The sequence below is a fragment of the Coregonus clupeaformis genome, chromosome 14 (genome assembly GCF_020615455.1).
Source record: "Coregonus clupeaformis isolate EN_2021a chromosome 14, ASM2061545v1, whole genome shotgun sequence".
Classification (NCBI taxonomy): domain Eukaryota; kingdom Metazoa; phylum Chordata; class Actinopteri; order Salmoniformes; family Salmonidae; genus Coregonus; species Coregonus clupeaformis.
This window is the reverse complement of record NC_059205.1, coordinates 36,701,339-36,719,955: the sequence shown is the minus strand read 5'-3', so window position 1 is coordinate 36,719,955 and position 18,617 is coordinate 36,701,339. Positions and strand designations below refer to the sequence as shown.

At 40.3% G+C, this 18,617-nt stretch overlaps 1 long non-coding RNA gene across 1 annotated transcript in view; it reads left to right on the top strand.

Moving 5' to 3' along the window:
- Window positions 1–9,154, top strand: part of LOC123492381 — a 29,528-nt gene extending 20,374 nt beyond the window's left edge. Inside the window, exons 2-4 of the long non-coding RNA XR_006661757.1 lie at window positions 6,599–6,700; window positions 6,795–7,761; window positions 7,830–9,154. This is a non-coding gene — a long non-coding RNA (uncharacterized LOC123492381). The remainder of the gene's footprint in view (window positions 1–6,598; window positions 6,701–6,794; window positions 7,762–7,829) is intronic.
- Window positions 9,155–18,617: the final 9,463 nt, after the last annotated feature.

Genomic DNA, 18,617 nt, shown 5'->3' with positions numbered 1-18,617 from the left:
TGTTGTCGATGTGTTCACAGGGTCCCTAGGTCGAGCTCAGGATGGGGCGAGGAGAGGGATGGAAACAACACTGTTACAATAGGAAAATGTTTACAATTACAGTTATAAACTGTTTTAACAGTAGAAAACTGCTTTAAAACTGCAAAACTTTATCTCAGCCTCATTGCAAAATGTGTAGAATAGCATGAGATTAGCATAAAAATAAAATTATTTAAGCTAGGGTTAAGGAAGAGGGGTGAGACTTGACTAGGTGAGGGTTGAGGTCTGAGGAGGAATGACAAAATTACTAAAAGCTAAATAACCTTTAGAACGGTGTTGTACCTGGACAGATTATCCAAAGTATGTTTGTAGAAATACATTATATTGCCAAAAGTATGTGGACATCTGCTCATCGAACATCTCATTGCAAAATCATGGGCATTAATATGAAGTTGGCCCCGCCTTTGCTGCTATAACAGCCTCCACTCTTCTGGGAAGGCTTTCCAACAGATGTTGGAACATTGCTGCGGGACTTGCTTCCATTCAGCCACAAGAGCATTAGTGAGGTTGGGCATTGATGTTGGGTGATTAGGCCTGGCTCGCAGTCGGCGTTCCAATTAATTCCAAAGGTGTTCGATTGGGTTTGAGGTCAGGGCTCTGTGTAGGCCAGTCAAGTTCTTCCACACTGATCTCGGCAAACCATTTCTGTATGGACCTCTCTTTGTGCACGGGGGCATTGTCATGCTGAAACAGGAAAGGGCCTTCCCCAAACTGTTGCCACAAAGTTGGAAGTACAGAATCGTCTAGAATGTAATTGTATGCTGTAGCGTTAAGATTTCCCTTCACTGGATCTAAGGGGCCTAGCCCGAACCATGAAAATCAGCTCCAGACCATTATTCCTTCTCCACCAATCCTCCACCAAACTTTACAGTTGGCACTATGCATTCAGGCAGGTAGCGTTCTACTGGCTTCCACCAAACCCAGATTTGTCAGTCGGATTCATCACTCCAGACAATGCGTTTCCACTGCTCCAGAGTCCAATGGTGGCGAACTTTACACCACTCCAGCCGACGCTTGGCATTGCGCATGGTGATTTTCGGCTTGTGTGCAGCAGCTCGGCCATGGAAACCCATTTCATGAAGCTCCCGACGAACAGTTATTGTGCTGGCGTTGCTTCCAAAGGCAGTTTGGAACTTGGTAGTGAGTGTTGTAACCGAGGACAGACGATTGTTACGCGCTACACGCTTCAGCACACCGGGGCATCTCTAGCAAGGCAGAAATTTGACGAACTGACTTGTTGCAAAGGTGGCATCCTATGACTGTGTGACGTTGAAAGTCACTGAGCTCTTCAGTATGAGCCATTCTACTGTCAATGTTTGTCTATGGAGATTGCATGGCTGTGTGCACCTGCCAGCAACGGGTGTGACTGAAATAGCCATATCCACTAATTGGAAGGGGAGTCCACCGTATGTGGACGCAATTATTTTTTTGTGGCGCAGCACCACAGCTAAATGAATGTAGTAGAAACACTGACAGGTAGGCCTACATATGTTAATTAATAGGAAAAAATTATCCAATAGCAGAAAAGCTTTGCATTACCGAAACACGCTGTATATAACAAGCTGTAATATCTCAGTAGGCCACCTCTCAATTATATGGTGTTTATGTTTTATTAATTTGGGAAGGACATCATTTGAGGCATTAAGAGGCAGAACTCAGGAATGAATTGTTAAAATGTTCAGATTAAAATCAACATTAATCCTAATCCTGATCCTCAAACTATGTTAAGAGTCTTAGAAGGACTCGAATTCTCAATCCGTAATATTTTCAAATGAGGACACTCTCTTTAGTATACTGGTGGTGGTACATAAAAACACATGGGACAAAGGTCAAAGAAAATAAAATAAATGTAAGAATTTAGTGTAAGGATCTCAAGTATTCTAGGTTGGATTCTGCCTATGAAATCAATAGAATGGTTTGTAACCTTTCCCTTATACCATGACATCAGACTTACACAGACAGCTTTCTTGGTCATTCGAGCTCAAAAACCTACCATGTCTACCTTGAATTAGTATTTTAGCATGAGGTAAGCCATACTGCATTCTCTTTGCCACTGTTGGCACTCTTAAAAAACAGATGACATCACCCCCCAATGCTCAGACAGAATACTACTCTCGATTAAAGATGGATAAATAAATAAAAGAGAGGCCAATTTGCAGATTGAACATTTCTTGAGTAAGTGTGTGATTTAAAGACTGTTTGCTGCAGAGCCAGACTTCAACTCAAGTCCCAGGGTACCTCAGGACACAGTATTCTGTCAACCCACCAATTAAGTTTAGCTTCATATAACAAAACAGAATATTACAAACACAAGAAAATATATAATCCCTATTTGCATATTGCTCTAAAGACTGGATTACATTTTCAATGTGACCACGGGCCAGTAGAAAAATGTTTAATATGAATAACTGTGATAGTAGTCCCCTGTAGCTCAGTTGGTAGAGCATGGCGCTTGCAACGCCAGGGTTGTGGGTTCGTTTCCCACGGGGGGCCAGTATGAAAATGTATGCACTCACTAACTGTAAGTCGCTCTGGATAAGAGCGTCTGCTAAATGACTAAAATGTAATTGTCATACTGTAGGTCTACTACAGTAGGTTTGTCTGTACTGTAGTTGGTTTGTTGGCAGAAGAGACATACAAATACCCACTTAGATGTGGGCTCTCCATAGCTGGCCTTGTACAAAGCTGCTCCAACTGGGTGAAAATACCATTCAGGAACAGACTACAACCCAAATGGAACTACTATATAATCGTCCAGTCCTGTAAACAGTGCACTGCTTATCCAACAAACCCTGTTGTGGATTTACAAATGTGACATACCTGTGTATGCAGTGCTCCTTTCCATTGCTGCTGGTCACATGTATCCATCATGGACCAGGATGAAAATGAACACCTCCAGTTTAACAGAATGAATGCCCACCATGTAGCAACACACAGAACAATGATGTTCAACAGCCACAACAAACCGTGAAATTAAAAAAGTAGGCCTATCCTTGAAATTCCATGGTAATTTATCAGCGATCAACCAACCACATTTTGAAACTACTCCATGCTTTCTTTTAGTTAAGGGTAGAATTCCACAGTGTCCGTAACCCTTATTAGCAGGTCAAAAATGTTAAGCTGTTTCCATGTTGTTTTTTTCCTTCCTTCACTTACCATAATCCTGTATCCAAATGAAAGTGCAAGTGCACAATAACCTAAATACATTCTTCTTCATTAGTAGATTGACACCAGCATCTCCAGCCTCAAACATCTAATCAACCATTTCTCCATATCTAGTTGACTATTGTCTCTAATTTGCACATAAGTGCTAAATTACCCACAGGGAGACAGAAAGGTTAAGCTGTTGCAAACATGTCAAGTCTTTTTCCTAGGCAATAAAGAGGATTAGAGTCATTTGTGTCAACTGGAAATCCCAGACGTTCTTTTCAATTAGCGGAACAACATGTGAGCGAATGGTCTTCCGGAGGTCAGTCTACATCTGTTCTAAATGGCACCTTATTCCATAGTAGAGCACTATAAAATGGGTGCCATTTGGGATCCAACCTGTGTCTGATGTGATGTCTGGGGTGGCCCATGGTGTCCATTATTTCACAATCTCATTACTTAGCAGGATAACAATATTAATCCAAATTAATGGTAACCTCTGAGTGACACACCATTGTGCTTGTTTTTTAGGCGTTATTCACTTACAGGTAGGGTAATTTTGGACATTGCTTTGTACGGTGTTATTTGTAAAGAGATCCTTACCACTCATGTCTCAATAGTCCTTAGTTGTTCCGGATGCAGATCAACTGCTTCCATACCCTCTATTCCTTTCTCATTTCATCCTCATGTTGTCCTTTTACGAGCAAGTGAATCTTCAGAACCATTCGTCCAAGCCAACTGCAGTTAAGGAGACACTGGGGTACTATTTTCATAAATCAAAACTTGGGTCTGTGGTTAGATCGAACAGTCTATTGCTATAGCAACCACTCTTTGCCGGGGATAAAAGTGGCTGGCAATTCCACAAGGTGAAGGAAAATACCATTGTGAGGTGGGAAGGATAGACAGAATCAATAAAGCCAAGAATAATGAAGATTAACTGTGAAGATGAACCTTCCTCTGAAAGATGTCTCCCACCTGAACCACAGACACGGCAAAGAGAAAAGTGTATGTTCAGTTGGCCTATACGAATGTATGAAACGTGTTCAGTGTTCAAGATTTTTTTGTTGCAGTGTATTGCTTATCACTGTCAATATCAAAATATTAATCGTTCAGATTTAGCACCACTTAGACCTACTTCCGCCCCCATCCAAAAGTATACAAAATCATTGAAAAGGCCCTACTAAGATTGACAAGAACCATAATGATGAGCAACCTATTAAAATGGGCCCATGTTGACACAAGTTCCTCACACTCACACACCCAAAACACACAACCACAGGATTTTTGCTCAGCTATAGTATAGCAAGTATTCCACACCTCATTCCTCTGTTGAGTCTTGTCTCATGTTCTAGAGCAGGAGCCAGCACAGTGTGAAGAAATATAACACTTCCACCAAAGTAAAACAATTTAGACCAGAAAAACCCTTCAGCAAACCATTTCTCCTTTCTGACTGACACCTGTGGTCATGGCCCTTCCATGACGTAATGGTAGATGTATTGTATGAGAAACGTATTGTGCTAGCCGCATGTTGCGGTTCTCTTTAACAAGTGATGTATTATGCTCGGTTCCTTGTCTTTTAGGAAGAATAGAAATAGGAGGAAAGTGAAGATTGTTATAATAAATCCTCCACACAAAGCTCATTCACGGGGACATTTTCCTTTCGCTTTACAGTAGATAACTAGTTAAGTCGGTCACATTCTCTAGTGCTGAAGGGGAGAAAAGGTCACCATAGGTTCCAGATTGTTCTTGATAAGCCTTTTGCAACAGTTACAAGCTAATTAAGGCAATCATTTTGCAAATCCACAACACGGTTTGTTGGATAAGCAATGTACTTGCATTTGGAAAAATATTTAACAACTTACTGGTAAATGTGATAACCACATAGGTTGATTACTTATTTAGTGTAGATGCTAACGTTAAGGAAACATCTGAGTTAACTGTTGGAAATTGAATATCACTAGAAATGTGGTCGAAATTGTGTTTGTGTAGAGTTTTCTAACATGGAGCTAGAGTATAAAATGACTCTAATCCTCTTTTACAATGCAAGCAACTACTAGGCAATGTCATTACGAGAAAAAAAACAACGCCATTTTACAAACATTCAGATTACAAATGTTATCCTGTTTCGGTCAAAACCCTTTTCTCATCAGCGGGACTTTAGGGTCCTTGACTTTAGGGTCCTTTAAATGGCCCATTAGAGAGAACAACATGCAATGAACGACTAACAAAATAGGATTTTATGGGCAATGTGTACAGGAATTAGTGGTAATTCTTGCCACAAATGAGATTAATTTCTATTTCATAATATTTTTCCCAGCCACCATTCAATGGATCAGCATATGAACCTCACAACCTTTCACGTTGACATCACCACAAACATTCAGCAACCGGTGTTAAAATCGATAAGTTCTACGAACAAAGCGTCAATTGAATCATATTTGTATAGAAAAAAAAAGATGTGGTGTGAGGTGCCTTTGCTACACTTCAGCAGCAAACATGCCTCACTAGATATGTGCATAATGATTGTTTGGTTTGAAGGTAGTATTGGGCATCTTTCAGGCCTGAGTGCCATAAGGCTCTGTGAAATATAAAACAAAATGGCAAATCTATAACTCCTCAGGCTGTAATAGGTGCTGCCACATCTTGTGATATGTGGAGCTTTCTTTCATCTTAACCACATACAGATTTATTGAAAATCCATCTTTAAGACGAGTTTGACAATTTTTGCCTGTCTTTTTTTGGTATTTTTTGGTGCGGTCCGGACTGGCCTTGATTTCATCGTCCGGACCGGACCAAATCTGAACCAATCATAGACGTCTATGTTTCGTTCAGATCTGGTCCGGTCCGGACCGGCCTTGATTTCAACGTCCACAGACGTCCGGTCCGGACCGGCCTATATTTGACCCAATCATAGACTACTATAATTGGTTCAGATTTGGTCCGGTCCAGACCTGCCTTGATTTGGACCAAACATAGACGTCTATGATTGGTTCAGATTTGATCCGGTCCAGACTGGATCAAATCTGAACCAATCATAGACAAACCCTACTCATTCAAGGGTTTTTCTTTATTTTTTACATTGTAGAATAATAGTGAAGACATCAACACTATGAAATAACACACATGGAATCATGTAGTAACCAAAAAAGTGTTAAACAAATCAAAATATATTTGAGATTCTTCAAATAGCCAATCTTTGCCTTGATGACAGCTTTGCACACTCTTGGCATTCTCTCAACCAGCTTCATGAGGTAGTCACCTGGAATGCATTTCAATTAACAGGTGTGCCTTTTTAAAAGTTAATTTGTGGAATTTCTTTCCTTCTATGATAAACAATGTATTTTCTAGATAAAGACGGTGATACAACATTGAAAAAGACCCACCACTGACCAAATGTCTCTTTGTTTTCCAGTCTAACAGGAGTGCATCCCTCAGACCATTATGTGCATCGACATCCTGTGCCAGTGTGATCCGGTTGTGGAGACTACAGCAGATCGAGTCTTTGGATGAACAGGTCAGTAACCCAAATATGATACAATAGTGTAAAGCACTGAATTTGTAGATGCATCGACATTTTGACTTTATGTCCCGTTTTCCCCATGTTTTAGACATGAGGCATGACATGCAGAACATCAGGCTCACCCCACGAGAAGCAGTGTATGATCAATGCCACCCTCAGCAAGGAGATCTGCTGAAAGTGATGTCTCTCCCATCCGTAGATGCTCTCTCTCTCTCTCGCTCTCGCTCTCGCTCTCGCTCTCGCTCTCGCTCTCGCTCTCGCTCTCGCTCTCTCGCTCTCTCTCTCGTTAAGCAGTCCAGATGATTTTTGTAGGGTGTGACCTATCCAACTCTACTTTCTTCTTATTTAGAGTTCAATGATAACATTGAAGTTCCAGGCACAAGGGATGATGCCGGCATAGCAGGCAGCCTTTTGCTTAGATTTTGCTTTGTTGTTGGCAGTTAAGTTGAAATATTGTCAGTTAAATTTTAATAATGTCAGTTAATCATTCCACTTAAACTGGCTGGTTAGTTGGCTAACAAACATACTGTGCAGATATATCTACAAATTCATCTGGCTAATTGATAGTTTGAGGAGGAGCAACATAATGCTGTGCTGTTACATGTGTAAATGACCTGGTATAACAGCAAAATGAGCTAAAAGCTACTTTAATCATTGCAGTATTGCAAATGCTCAGGCAGCTGCCATTTTCCGTTGGGAAAAAAAAAAATCCCAACACAACGAACAGGGTAAGAAATAATTTAAACATCACATACTGTATATCAATTCCCACTGTGCCCATGATAAAATGCAATGTGAATTGTGTTGTACTACTGAATGAAACTGTGAGGAAATGCACTCAGGCCAGCCTTTGTGATTGAACTTACGTTAACTATATTACTTTAGTTGGCTTCTTTGAGCAAAACTTGTATGTAAAATAACCTATTCTGGGAGCCGTGTGTGTGAACTATGTGGAATATTTTTGGACCATTGGCTTCCCTGAAAATAGGTACTGACAGGATGAGAACGCTGATTCAGTGCCCTCCAAAATAAACTGAATGGAATAAAACCTCAAGGTAAGAAAAGAAACTGATTTGTGTGCATAAACTATTTACAAGATATTTACAGATGTTCACTCTTGCAGTGCCAACTTTGGGAGCATGCGGTCCTTGAAAAACTCCTCTAGTCCAGCAATATGAGTCTGCCAGAGGTCATCACGCTGGATGGGGATGGTGATGGAGGCTTTGGTAGTCAACACAACCAAGAAGCAAGTGTCCCTTCCAGTGATGTGGAGCTGCCTTGGACCTGGTTCCAGTAAAGATGGTCTTCACGGAGGCGGTAAGACCCTCCCTCCTCCTGGATATAGAAATCATTCGACTTCACTGCCTCCTCAATGGTAAGGTCCCTTGCACCATAGGGACACTTAACCTCAACCAGTAGTGCTCACCAGACAATCCGGTGAGGCAACCAGGATCCCAGATCCTGTGACCCAAAGCCCTGACTCCTGCACATCCATCCCTGTAGCCATTTTGAATGCCTTGATACCCTCCTCTTCGTTATCTGTGCCCCACTTACAGACAACACCCCATTCAACAACTGTGATCTGAGGACCCTTTTTAGCAGTGATGGAGTAATGCACTTGGCCCTAACCACTGCTCCAAAATTGCTGGCCGTCAACATCCCTCTCCTCATGGTGTGCCAGTTGGGGTTGGTACGCTGTCCAACTGTTGCCTGCCGTATAGCTTCCTGCTGCTACACCGACAGCACCATGCCAGCCAGGATGCCTGCATGCCCCAGGTGCCCTTGTTTTTTTAACAATGTCCGGTTCAGACAGGGATGAAAGTGAGGGTAGCGGTTGTTCTGGCTCAGGTTCAAGGAGCCATGCCATTCTACTGAACCTGCCCCGGATATGGTTTCTTAGCCACTGAAGATCCTCCTTTGTGGGCTCTCGGGACAGGGTTGTAGTCTTCGGCTGGGTACATGTCCTCCACTGACTGCACCTGGTTGGGCACGGCTGTCTTCCTTCACTCGCATTCCACATCCGTACAGCCGATATAGTGAACCGCAAAAATAGCCAATGCAGCCACATGGCTACACTTATGAACTCCACGGGGGTATTTGCATGTGGTAGCAAGAATCCCCTGGTCACCTATAGAGACCTGCCAAGAGGAAGGATGTGAAGTGCCACATGCCTTTCAACGCATGACTTTGAAATGCATTTGTTGTAAGAAATGTGCTATATACTGTAAATAAAGTTAGATTTGATTGATGACATTATAGCTATAGAATATTTAATCAACTGTAATTTTCACATGAGGACAAGTGAAGTTTTTCCATTATCACTTGACATATCAATCATATCGTGGGAAGGATCATATAAATCAAGACTGTGTGAATGAATGTACCACCCCGAATGAATAACTACTGTGCCTTTGAAGATGTGTCTCTGGTCATGAAACTACAATACAGGCTGGATGTCTAAACAAAGTCAATTCTGAAGATTTTTTGATTCATTCTCCTCATTGACAACATTCTAGAACTGAGTTATTACTCATCTAAGTCTGGTATCCGGGGTAATCTGGTTAATGATTATATAATTGATTAACTGTCTCTTTCCTTGTAGAATGTTGACAGCAGTATAGAACACATTATATTGCTAAGATGCTCAAACTTAACTTAATAGCTACACTCACCCACACAGGATAAACGTTATCCCTCATGCTGGCCCTGACCAAACCGGTAAATTGCCCCGCACTATAGCTGCACTTCTCCACATGGCTAGACTTCTAGTGGTCTTCTCCCCTTTTAATGCTCTTATGCTCATCCTTGAAAAAGGCCTTAAGGTCTGAAATAGATACCAAAGTTGACATACTGTACAAACAATTATCCAGGCGAAGTAAAATAAAATGATTTTTTAATCTACTGCTCTGCTAACTAGATAACTAAAGTGGAGTCAGTGGCTAGCTAAAACAGGGAAAAGCGACGGAGGAATTTCATGGATTGGACAAGGGTCTCTGATCGCGCTGGTGAACGGTAGCTGATGCCGCTTTCAAAACAACTAGGAACTGGGAACTCGGAAATCTCAGTCTTCCGACTTCAGTGCATTCAAAACAACTGGGAATTCCCAAAAAAACGAGCTCTGACTGGGAAAAATTGATTTGAACGGTCATCCAACTCGGAATTCCACCTTGGGATCTCGGGCCTCTTTCTAGAGCTCCGACTTTCTGACCTACAGATCACTGACGTCATGATTTGACCTCGTATTTTTCCGAGTTCCCAGTTGTTTTGAACACGGCATGACAGTGTTGGCTAGAGATGACATGCAGGAGCTTCCTGCAGGAATTTGTAGTCTTGCTGAGGACTTCCTGTTGCTAATTAGCATTTTTGAGAGAAAATTGAGGCAAATATATTGATCAAAACGTCACACCAGGGTAAGCCAACACGAAACACAGACCTTATATGAAGTATTTCTAAAATCCCAGACGCAAAAATTAATGGGGAAAAAACGATTGGAACGATTACCGGGTTTTACCGCTAGGTTTTATGGGTCAATTTTCACGACAAAGAGTGTTGAAGCATGAGGCTCAATTTCTCCGCAGTTTTGGTCCCGTGGCTACAGCGTAAACGAACCCGTGCACATGCACAGATACTGTGTGTGACTGTGTGAGAGCAGTCTTCCATCTCGCTCATCTCTATATCTACGGTGCTGCTCGTGGCAACGTCATTTCGCTGAGTCTAGCTACCTTCAAGATCGAGATCTAATCAACAGTATTGCTGGTACTGATTCACTCAATACCTTTGGCTTGTTTGTTTACTTTGAAGGTAGACTGCATGTGGCACTATGGGAATCAGAGCACAATAATCTTGAAAAAGTATGAACAAATGTTTTCTTATTACTGGTAAAACAAAAAGCAAAGGATAATGCCATCATTTTCTATCCATTATAGAAACCAAGACTCCATCAGATGGAGTGAGAAACCTACATGTACAAACCATATATTGTGTTCCCTACAGGTTATAGAAAAGAGCAGAACTCTCTCTCTATAGGTTATGGAAGATTTGCTCTTTTAGTATTTCTCTAATAGGTTTCACACAAAATAGTCCAAATTGGTGAAGTGAAATGAAAAAAATAACTTGTTTCAAAAAATTAAAAAAAATTAATAACGGAAAAGTGGTGCGTGCATATGTATTCACCACCCTTTGCTATGAAGCCCCTAAAAAAGATCTGGTGCAACCAATTACCTTCAGAAGTCACATAATTAGTTAAATAAAGTCCACCTGTGTGCAATCTAAGTGTCACATGATCTGTCACTTGATCTCAGTGTATATATACACCTGTTCTGAAGGCCCCAGAGTCTGCAACACCACTAAACAAGGGGCACCACCAAGCAAGCGGCACCATGAAGACCAAGGAGCTCTCCAAACAGGTCAGTGACAAAGTTGTGGAGAAGTACAGATCAGGGTTGGGTTATAAAAAAAGATCAGAAACTTTGAACATCCCACGGAGCACCATTAAATCCATTATTAAAAAATGGAAAGAATATGGCACCACAACAAACCTGCCAAGAGAGGGCAGCCCACCAAAACTCACAGACCAGGCAAGGAGGGCATTAATCAGAGATGCAACAAAGAGACCAAAGATAACCCTAAAGAAGCTGCAAAGCTCCACAGCGGAGATTGGAGTATCTGTCCATAGGACCACTTTAAGCCGTACACTCCACAGAGCTGGGCTTTACGGAAGAGTGGCAAGAAAAAAGCCATTGCTTAAATAAAAAAATAAGCAAACACGTTTGGTCTTCACCAAAAGCCATGTGGGAGACTCCCCAAACATATGGAAGAAGGTACTCTGGTCAGATGAGACTAAAATTGAGGTTTTTGGCAATCAAGGAAAACACTATGTCTGGTGCAAACCAACACCTCTCATCACCGCGAGAACACCATCCGTGAAGCATGGTGTTGGCAGCATCATGCTGTGGGGATGTTTTTCATCGGCAGGGACTGGGAAACTGGTCAGAATTGAAGGAATGATGGATGGCACTAAATACCGGGACATTCTTGAGGGAAACCTGTTTCAGTCTTCCAGAGATTTGAGACTGGGACGAAGGTTCACCTTCCAGCAGGACAATGACCCTAAGCATACTGCTAAAGCAACACTTGAGTGGTTTAAGGGGAAACATTTAAAGGTCTTGGAATGGCCTAGTCAAAGCCCAGACCTCAATCCAATTGAGAATCTATGGTAAGACTTAAAGATTGCTGTACACCAGCGGAACCCATCCATCTTGAAGGAGTTGGAGTGTTGAAAGTGAAAGTGTTGTGGTCAGATGAGACCAAAATCGAGCTCTTTGGCATCAACTCAACTCGCCGTGTTTGGAGGAGAAGGAATGCTGCCTATGACCCCAAGAACACCATCCCCACCGTCAAACATGGAGGTGGAAACATTATGCTAAGGGGGCAGGACAACTTCACCGCATCAAAGGGACGATGGACGGGGCCATGTACCGTCAAATCTTGGGTGATAACCTCCTTCCCTCAGCCAGGGCATTGAAAATGGGTCGTGGATGGGTATTCCAGCATGACAATGACCCAAAACACACGGCCAAGGCAACAAAGGAGTGGCTCAAGAAGAAGCACATTAAGGTCCTGGAGTGGCCTAGCCAGTCTCCAGACCTTAATCCCATAGAAGATCTGTGGAGGGAGCTGAAGGTTCGAGTTGCCAAACGTCAGCCTCGAAACCTTAATGACTTGGAGAAAATCTGCAAAGAGGAGTGGAACAAAATCCCTCCTGAGATGTGTGCAAACCTGGTGGCCAACTACAAGAAACGTCTGACCTCTGTGATTGCCAACAAGGGTTTTGCCACCAAGTACTAAGTCATGTTCTGCAGAGGGGTCAAATATTTATTTCCCTCATTAAAATGCAAATCAATTTATAACATTTTTGTCATGCGTTTTTCTGGATTTTTTTGTTGTTATTCTGTCTCTCACTGTTCAAATAAACCTACCATTAGAATTATAGACTGATTATGTCTTTGTCAGTGGGCAAACGTACATAATCAGCAGGGGATCAAATACTTTTTTCCCCTCACTGTATGTTTGTATGTATGTATGTATGTATATTTGTGAGAAAAAAAACATATGGGGGATTGGAAGTGCTGCAGACAATTACATTGATGGAAGTTACAATCTAACTGAAATTTTAAAGCTGATCTTTAAAAAAAGACACGGCCGTTGGAACCCAAAATCTCAAATTTGGACTCCAGAAAAAAGGACACGTTTCCACTGGTCTAATGTCCATTGCTTGTGTTTCTTTGCCCAAGCAGGTCTCTTCTTATTGGTGTCCTTTAGTAGTGGTTTCTTTGCAGCAATTCGACCATGAAGGCCTGATTCACACAGTCTCCTCTGAACAGTTGATGTTGAGATGTGTCTGTTACTTGAACTCTGTGAAGCATTTATTTGGGTTGCAATTTCTGAGGCTGGTAACTCTAATGAACTCTGCGTCTTCCATTCCTGTGTCGGTCCTCATGAGAGCCAGTTTAATCATAGCGCTTGATTGTTTTTGCGACTGCACTGGAAGAAACTTTCAAAGTTCTTGAAATGTTCTGTATTGACTGACCTTCATGTCTTAAAGTAATGATGGACTGTCATTTCTCTTTGCCTATTTGAGCTGTTCTTGCCATAATATGGACTTGGTCTTTTACCAAATAGGGCTATATTCTGTATACCCCCCCTACCTTGTCACAACACAACTGATTGGCTCAAATGCATAAAGAAGGAAATCAATTCCACAAATTAACTTTTATGAAGGCACACCTGTTAATTGAAATGCATTCCAGGTGACTACCTCATGAAGCTGGTTGAGAGAATGCCAAGAGTGTGCAAAGCTGTCATCAAGGCAAAGGGTGGCTTTTTGAAGAATCTGAAATATAAAATATATGTTGATTTGTTTTACACTTTTTTTTGGATACTACATGATTCCATATCTGTTATTTCATAGTTTTGATGTCTTCACAGAAAATAGTAAAGTAGGTGTTATAAAACGTTTGACCGGTAGTGTATGTAAATGAAATACTGTAGTATTTACTATAGTTTTTAAAAATGTAGTGTTTTTGCGGACTGTGGTGTTTTTGCTGAAATTTCTGTAGTATTTACTGCAGTGTTTTTTGTGTGGATAATACGGTAGTATTTACTATAGTATTCTACAGTATACTAGAACATTCAATACTAAGTAATACACATGATCGAAGGATACTACAGTGCATAGTATAGTAGTCTACAGTTTACTACAGAATTATATAGTAAAACTATATCGTTTTTTTATGGGTTTTTTTATGGGTTGCTATAACTTTTTGTGAGTCACTCTTCCTCAATTGTAAAACTATTTATCTTAGGAGCCCTTTGTGTACTTGGCAGACCATAAAGAAGCTACGGCCAGCAATTATTAAAATATACAGACGTAGGATCTTAATTTGACCTATATTGTCACAGCAAAATAATCCTGCAGCAACAGGATTTGAATGTTTAGTTCAGCATGTTGCTTGATTGATGGTTAGGCTATTAGCTGGCCAAAAGTAGGCTACATGAAAAGTGCAATACTGTTAATATAACTTGTGTGTTATGTGGGGTTTCACTAAATTTATGTAAATCACGATGCTGTACCATTACATTTTTTTATGAAAAAGTCAAGACCACTTGGAATAGAGAGCAGCAAGGTCCACCTTAAAGTATGAGTGGGCCTATGGTTGTTCTTGATATTTTTTTATTTTAATTGCAAGAGAGAACCATACATAGAATGTCCATTTAATCAGACATAGTACTGTATTACAGACATCGTATTTCCTTTTTAATGGATTGTAATGATTACCCACTATAAGCAGCTCAAGGACATCACAGACAACTGACGTGGTATATCATTAATTTGAAGTGCCTCATAACGTTGCACATAGTAGACCATCAAACTCACACGCCCATGTATGTCTCTCTGCAATTAGCTGGTCTGAGACAGGGGGTCGCTCAACAGTCACCTTGCTATAGGACAGGTAACTCAAATGAACTCGTAGAAAAAATACCATAGAAGTTTTAAGAGTGACTATAAATCTGACATGAGCTAGTATGTTCTCAGTACTGCACACAAGATACTTGTACTAAGTCCACATAAAACATTAGTATTTTGTGTTGATAGGCTATTTAATTGAGACATGTTGAAAAGGAGATACTATAATCCTTATCTTGGAGCTTTTTCAGACTGTCAGGTTTTTACAGGTTTCTTGCTTGATTTACTATTGACAATAAGCTGAAGCGGACTGGCAAACAACAGTGTGTGATGTGTGAAAGCATGACAGAGTGGTAGGCACAAAGTGAGAAGAGAATTAAGGAAGTGTGAAAGTGTGCCTATGAAGCCATTGGAGTAAACCGAGTAATTGATTCCTGTGTGCAGAATGAAAAACTGCTTGAGTTTAAATACAGTGATTTTATTCCTTATACTGTACATCAGGAATAAAGTACCTCACATTCTTCAAAGTAACAAAATTGGTTGCTAATGCAATATTTCATAACATGGAGGAAAATAGATGGAAAATCCATTATAAAATGATACAGCGGCAAAAAAACGTATTTAATTGTAAAATATTGATCTAGGTTTTATGACATATTAACCTCCCAGGAATGGGTGTTAATAGATTTTGAAACAACCACTAATAGCACATAAAACATTTATGGTTGTGAGCATTTCATGTGTTAAAATAAATTATTTATTTTTTCATAGGCTTGGACAAATACGGGAGCTGTTGGTTGCTGTAATGGTTGATGATTGATGATTGAATGTCTCAGATACAATGTTCCTAGGAGCTATATTGATTGTTCATTGTCTTGGGGAAGGAACAGGTTCCAGTTTCTATTACTTTGAGGGAAAGGATCATATATTGAGAGAAAATTAGATTTATATTACCACACTCAGTAAAAACATTGGTAAAACTTCTGGTCGGTATGCCACACGATACTCTTTTTCATGGTCCTTCAAGGCGGATATGGATCATTATCATGTTAACATGATGCCCCCAGGCAACATCCATGCCTACATTTGATGTAAGATATGTTAGTGTGACTCCGGAGTTGCTTTTGCTATGGAGCTCAAAGGCGGGAAAAGTCTTCGGAAGAGGAAGTGATGTATAGCTTTCTCAGCCTATTCATGAGCTGGTAAAGTTTATGGCCAAATGTGAAAAATGGGTTAGTGTAGTTCAGCAGAATGGTTACTCACTTGGACCTCATGCTATTGAAAAAAACAGTCAAGGTCTACAGTAATGGAGTCTTTTGAGAAAGACTCTCATGAAAAGTTTGCACCTATGGGAATTTAGCGCCATTGCATCATTCATTGGCATTGGTTGTTTTCTGAGAGTGAGCCTGCCAGCTACACCGCATACCCCCGCTGTCTGCCTCCGCTGCCAGCCAGTGCCCATGTACACAATGCCAGTTTAATTAATGACACCACTAAAAGGTTTGGCCCACTAAAGTTTGCATCTTGTTTAATATCCTAAGTGCCTATGCAACTCTCGCAATCTCCCAAAGGTACAATATGAAGAGGGATCAATCAATACTAGCTTGGCCTAAACCTCCATGCCACCACCTACAGCATTAGCAGCAGCTCCTCCCCTCTCCCAAATAAGTTAAAAGATATCACCTAGTTCTTACCCAAAGTCTGAGACATATAGACAATTACAATGACAGCACCAGTGTGAGAGAATGACAATTTGCAACAATTTGGTTGAGGTTACTCATGAAGCCGCTGATACAATGTTCACACTTAAGGGATCACATGCTTTACAATCCTATATCTGGTATATAACAATGTACATGGTATGTGAAATGTAATGCAATGCACAGTGTCACAATGTGAAATGATATTCCTTTAAGCTGGAGAGGTTATTGCTTCGACCCCATTTGCTTTCCCCAGTGCAGTCTGTCAGGCTTAATTGGAAGTCCTGTTACAAGACTCTAATCTGACTCTGCTGCTCATTGGAAGTAATTCATTCAAGGCAGTGTCTATAAAAAGCCTATAACTCTCACTCCAGTCTCATCTTCTCCTTCATGCGCTCTCTCTCTTTCCTGAACACTGAATGAAGAGGGTATTATGAATTGGTTAACACAAACCTTTATTCACAAATTGTTGAATGGGAAAAAAAACACTGAAAAATCATTTGTATTATAATAAACCCACCATTTTCACTTGGTTTATTTAATGATGCAGGCCTAGACAATATTTTAGATGAGTGTGTTGCTGAGGTATTTACTTATATCTCTTTAGATTCATAGATGGGTTCTTTCCAGTGAAATCTATTTCTAAGGTATAATCATTGGAAAGGCAATGTAATAAATATACAGTAGGTCTGAGTTGCTTGCAGCCCACTGTTTTAGCCAACCAAGGTAATCAGGAGTAGTTATTTTTTACAAGAGGTCTAAGATCTTTTTTTCACACAGTAAATGCAGTCCAATCAGTCCCTCTCCCACTAATGCAGCACCAGGCCTGACTTATTTATAAGACTGTGGGTGACTGAGGATGGCAGAATCGATTATTCAGACTGACTCTGACTCTACATTCTTATGAGCTGTTATTTAATAACTAGAGATAAAAATAGACATATAACCTTCCTTGAGGAGCTGAGGGAGGAAACGAAGGAGTGGACTTTTTAAGGTTCGGTGGGGGGGGGTCATCATTTTCTTTGTTCATCTATTATTGATTTTCAAGAAGAAAATTATGCTGAGTGTGGATAACAAGGAAAGTTACAGTGAGCTCCAAAAGTGACACATTGATTGTAAATAATAATGGAATGCTTCTAAACAATTCTACATTAATGTGGATGCTACCATGATTACGGATAGTTCTGAATTTATCGTGAATAATGATGAGAGAGAAAGTTATAAAAGGCATAAATATCATCCCTCCCCCCAAAAATATAACTTTCCCTGTTATTGTAATGGTGAGAGGTTAGCATGTCTTGGGGGTATGATATTTGTGCGTCTGTAACTTTCACACTCATCCTTATTCACGATTCATTCAGGACTATCCGTAATCATGGTAGCATCCACATTCATGTAGAAGTGTTTAGAAACATATTCTATGCTTATTTACAATAAAAGTGACTGTAAAATAACACTACGTTATTAACTTAACTTTTGATTACTTTAATACACATATAAGTGCATTTGTCCCAATACTCTAAAATAGGGGGACTGTGTACAAAAAGTGCTGTAATTTCTAAACTGTTCACCCGATATCAATGAAAATATCCTCAAATTAAAGCTGACAGTCTGCACTTTAACCTCATAGTCATTGTATAATAATCAAATACAAAATGCTGGAGTACAGAGCCAAAATAAAATAAATATTGTCACTGTCCCAATACGTTTGGTGTTCATTGTATAGAGACAGTACATATTGGTGAGAAGTAATGATAATTTTCCAGAGAGGGCAAGGATGTATTTGGGCTAAACAATTTTTCTAGTGGCAAAATACACCCCCTTCCTGTTTGCTCCTGTTAATCAGACAAGGTAGACAAATAAATGCATGTAAAAAAATAAATAAGGCAAATGAAGGTTATGCAAATGATTAACATTGAAGTGAAGAGTAAACGAATAAGGTTTCATCTTCTATTATTTCACTGTTATTTCACAGAATGTGCCCTGTTTTTATAAATGAGGTATAGATGGGTTAGCTGACAACGTCACGAAAACGATGCTTATGCTTCAATGGGGCAGAATTCCATGAGTTATTGTGATTCTGGATAGCCAGATAGCTACCAACAATGACAAGAAACTGTCATGTCGGGAATCTTAAGTGACTCGTTTCAGCTAGTTTAATCTTGTTCTTGGTACCATGTCTTGTTTTGACTGATTTCATGTCAATGCTAATATGGTTAAAATTCGCTAGCTAACTAACCAACAA